This window comes from Carassius auratus, chromosome 4 (genome assembly GCF_003368295.1).
Source record: "Carassius auratus strain Wakin chromosome 4, ASM336829v1, whole genome shotgun sequence".
NCBI classification, from domain to species: domain Eukaryota; kingdom Metazoa; phylum Chordata; class Actinopteri; order Cypriniformes; family Cyprinidae; genus Carassius; species Carassius auratus.
Genome location: NC_039246.1, coordinates 17,480,318 through 17,484,986, shown reverse-complemented (window position 1 = coordinate 17,484,986; position 4,669 = coordinate 17,480,318). Strand labels below are relative to the sequence as shown.

General features: G+C 47.7%; 1 pseudogene; it reads left to right on the top strand.

Moving 5' to 3' along the window:
* The first annotated feature begins 262 nt into the window (after positions 1-262).
* On the top strand, positions 263-2,770 carry LOC113056416 (uncharacterized; annotated as a pseudogene).
* Positions 2,771-4,669: the final 1,899 nt, after the last annotated feature.

Genomic DNA, 4,669 nt, shown 5'->3' with positions numbered 1-4,669 from the left:
TAAAACCAACCTCTAGGTGTATCGACTCAACAGCGCTACCACCCTGTCATCTTTCCTAAACATTGGGAGCAAAACTCTATTTTCTCTCTCTCTCAGCTATCCTCTTCTGATTTGACTACCGTTGCCATTTTGGGTTGTACCTGTGAGAATCATAAAAGCAGAGAACTATAGAAACATTTAATCAAAAAAATTTTGTGAAACCTGAACACTTCATTTCAAAATTGTCTGACTCTCAACGTACCTTCCCTTCTCACCCTGGGAGCCCTACCCAGCCAAGGCTAACGTAGGTCAACAAGAGAACCGATAGTCGTCCGCCAAGTATTGAACCCGCAGCTAGAAAAACGCTCATATTTATGTTTGGTTGTCAATCCTACTTGCTGAGAAACCAATACGGTCATTGCTATTGTTCTCTTCCGCACTGAGGAATTTTAATATCAATTAGTCCTGTTATTTAGAAATCCCCATTTCAAAAGCCCTGTCTAGAAGCATCCTTCTAAATCGAACTTAATTTTTTTTTTTTTTTGTCTTTTTTTTTTTTTGTCCTCATTCGGTGTTGTCTTCCTCACTCTCATCTTACCATTGGCTCTTATCTTTCTTTACAAGAAAAAGAAAACCCTTTCTTTTATAGGCAAATGGGAAGCTGACAAAAGATATTTTGTTTCTTGCTGTTTTTTCCCCCTCTTCTTTTATCTCTCTGTTCTCTAGCTGTTCTATCTTTGTGTGCTCATTTATTTTCCCCACAGAAATTACAAATTAGAAGCACACCCACCAGAGATTCACAGTCACTGAGAACTAAACTCGCCTGCCCATTACACACTCCACATCAACCAACACGTGACATTGCACCTTTACACCTCTGTTGTCTTGGTTTTGTTTTCTCCTCTTCAAGTTCTGTGTCAGTCTAGGTTCGAGATCTCCCTCAAAGCGGCAAAACATGTCTCGCACAACAGACCCTGTTGGCCACTGGGAGGACCTCGAGACTTGGCTAAGTGTCACAACAGATAGCCTCCTACCTAAGGCTGCTGAAACACTGAAACATCAGACACAGGACCAGCTGGATGACAACATAACAAGCCTCATGAGACAAGACCCAAGTCAAAGCTACAGTCACAAAGAACTAGCCAAGATCACTGGCTCCTTAAGCCACACACTCATCGCCACCCTCAAGCTGAGCGACAGGCATGCCGCCCATCTCCAGCAGGAGCTAACACGCGCACAACGACGCATCACGCAGCTAGAACTGGAGGCTCAGGAACAACGGGAAGAACCAGATGAAGTGGAACAAGGCACAGAGGAGGAGATCACCAGGCTAAAAGAGACACTAGTAGCTACTACAAAAGAAATGGAACAAGTCAAGGAAGACTACGCTGATCTCTCCAACAAGCTACAGTATGCGGAACAGCTCCTGGAAAAGGCCAAGGGCGACTTCAGAGACAAGAACGGCAGAATTACAGCCCTTGAAACTCACCTGGATGAGTCAAGAAAGGAGATCAGCCACCTAACACGACAGCTGGACTACATCAAAGAGGAGTCAGTCAGCTTCAGAGAGGAACTCAGACATGGCTTGGACCTCAAGTACCTCGACAAACTCGCCAGGAACATTGGCAAGTTTACCCCAAATGGGCCAGGCAGTCAGGGGATCACAGGATATCTGCAAGATGTCGACTTTCATCTGGAAATGAGACCCAGCGTCACCGACAAGATAGACTTTATTTGATCCGAGCAACATCCAGCTCAGAGGTTCGCAGTTTCCATAAAGACTGATTACCAGCTGCTCCGAGAAGCCCTCATCAAAGAATTTGCTGGAACAAGGACTAGTGACTGCCCTGGAGACGAAACAAGGTCGCCAGGAGCCATCCCAATTGTTCTACGGCCGACTCAGACAAGCCTACTTCGGGACTCGCAATGAACAGAATATGGAGGAGGATGAAAATTTTAAAACCCTCTTCCTGAGGAATCTTCACCCCGGGGTAAGCCACCATCTTGGCGTCCTTGCATGTCCACGCACAATGAGTGCTCAACAACTGCGAGACTTGGCACATAAGGCCTACGCTAAACAGAAGATGACTTCAGAAAAGAGCAGCAAAACCATGGCAGTTCTCGACTTCAACACTCAGAGTCAAGGGCTGGCCCTAGAGGGCACCCAACGTCAAGATCATGCCAAGGCAACACCCAGAGAGTGGAATGCACCCTCGTCCAACAGAGAACGGGACTCCCACACCGGTACACAACCTAAACAAAGGAACAACCGCTGGGGTGGACCGCATGGGCGACAACGCTCACCTGGACGTCACTGGGAAAACTCATGGGACCGAACAAGACCTCATGAGAGACATAGGGAAAGATCGTGGAACCAGCCAAGCTCATTTGGAAACTCAAGAGATAAAAACTCATGGGAATTCAACGAAAACTCCAAGGGAAAACGACAAACATACCCTGGAGCAACCAACCCAAGGAATCGACGAAAAAACTCACAAAGATCCCTAGCTGACCGAGCTCAACCTGAATCCACACAAGAACAAAAGACTTCACCGTGCTTTGACTCCCAATAGCTGATGAAGATGATGATGAAAGAGTTCTTCCATCGAAAGGAGGAAGACCGAAAGTGGGAAAAGAAAGAGAAACCAGATACAGCCTGACTAGCGGCCGGACGAGAAGACAGCGACCACCTGACCCAACAAACCACAGAGAACAGCACTCCTTCACCTCACTCTCAAAGAACTATAACTACCCTAACTTCAGATGGACAAGCAATCGTACCTGAAAACCCAGCCACAGAGATAGTCCCTAACTCAACACCTGATGCTCCAGATCATAGCAGAGCTCAACAAACCCCTGCTAACGAAACCTCTCAAGTCCCTGAAAGTGCTGTCTTGGTCGTCTGCCACTCGTCCGAAGAGCACCCAATCAGTCCTGACATCTTACCTGTTTCCTCCCAAACTCCAGTCCCTCAACTCCTAGGCGACCTCATTGAGAAAGGTATAGCAAGAATGTTTTACCTCTCCATCATCATCGAACGCCACATCAAAGTCGAAGCCCTTCTCGACACGGGAGCCGACATCACTCTAATGTCGTCAGAACTCCTTGAAGAAGTCCAAGAAAGAACAAAGAGGTCTAGTAGCACCCTCAAACTTCAAAGGTGTGAACTGAACCTCCAGGCAAATTCCCACATGGGTCTAAAACTAAAACATGTGGCCCCAATTAACCTAACTGTGGGACCAATGAATCTCGTCCACCCAGTGTACGTTTCACCACTCAACACCTATCCACTCCTCATCGGGAAAGACCTGCTTAATCGCTTTGAACCTTTGATAGACTTCAAGCACCTGAAGATCTGGACTCAAGTCCGCAAGCCTCTGCCCTTCCAGTCGGTAAACCCCAACGAGTCACAGTGTCAAGCCACGGACACCGCCCCCCATTCACTGACTGACGATGCAAAGTCAAAGCCAAGAGCAAGCTCAACTCCGAGTAGCAAGAACCAAAACCCTTTCCTCTGCTCATTGCAAGCATCTGACTCAGACTCAGGTCCTCTTCAAATCATGACTGCCATAAACGTCCAAGACACACCAGTGTCTGATGCAGCACTAGCCCTGTGGTCTGAAAACTCAGCCATCAGCCTAAAGCTTTTCAAAACATTAAAGCAGAGACATCAGAGCCTTCCACATGTCTCAAAGCACAGCCGCTTCCCTCTCAGTCCATGGTCAACAACCATGGCTACCTCAAAGATTGTCTGCGCTGTAGACCTACGCTGGAACAACAGACTCTTGAGTCACTACTTCCTCGTTGTCCCCAACCTACATCATGACATCTACATAGGAGCAGACATCATGGTTCGTCTCAATGCCTACATTGACAGAGTGAATGATGTCATATGGGCTCCCCCATCACAGCAACGGACCACTTCAGTCAATCTCAAGAACCTTCGATCTGGCCAAACAATCCCAGATGCGTGCGCAATGATCAGTGAGCAAGAGGTCACAATACCTGCCTACAGCAAGAGTGTCAGCGTATGCCTCAACATGCGACCTGGCCAAACTCTCAACAGTAAGCTAGGTTTCTTCCAACCTTCCAGGACCTACCTAAGACTAGGACTGACCTTGGAGGCCACACCTCTCATGGAAGTATCATCTCGTGCCATGTATGTGTTGATCAACAACTGTACGGCCAAGGACATCAACATTCCCAAAGCCAGTCACCTGGGATGGCTCATCAACCAAGCGTTCTATGACTTTGAGCTAGCAGTACCTATCATTGGTCCCATACCAGCCGAACTAATGTCGGATGAATGCGACGACACTGTAACATTCACACAGCCCCACGAAGTCATTGCCATCACTTGTGTTCTGCCAGTGTCCAAAGAAAGCGTCTGTCGATCAGAACTAACAGACGACACTCATCTTGCTGTCTATGCTGTCTCAACGCAGTCTGTGACAGAATCAACTGAACGGCTGATCACTGAGGCCCAGAGTACCTCAAATGATTTGACAGAGGAACCCTACACCGGGTTCAATGCACAAGTCCAACAAATCCTGAGCGAGGCGGATGCCCTCCACAGTGAAATGGATCGCCAAGGACTGCGAGAGGTTCTATGCAAATACAAGGACTCCTTCGCAAAGGATTCCCTGGACTGTGGCTTGACCGATATCCACATGGTGCGCATCCCAACACA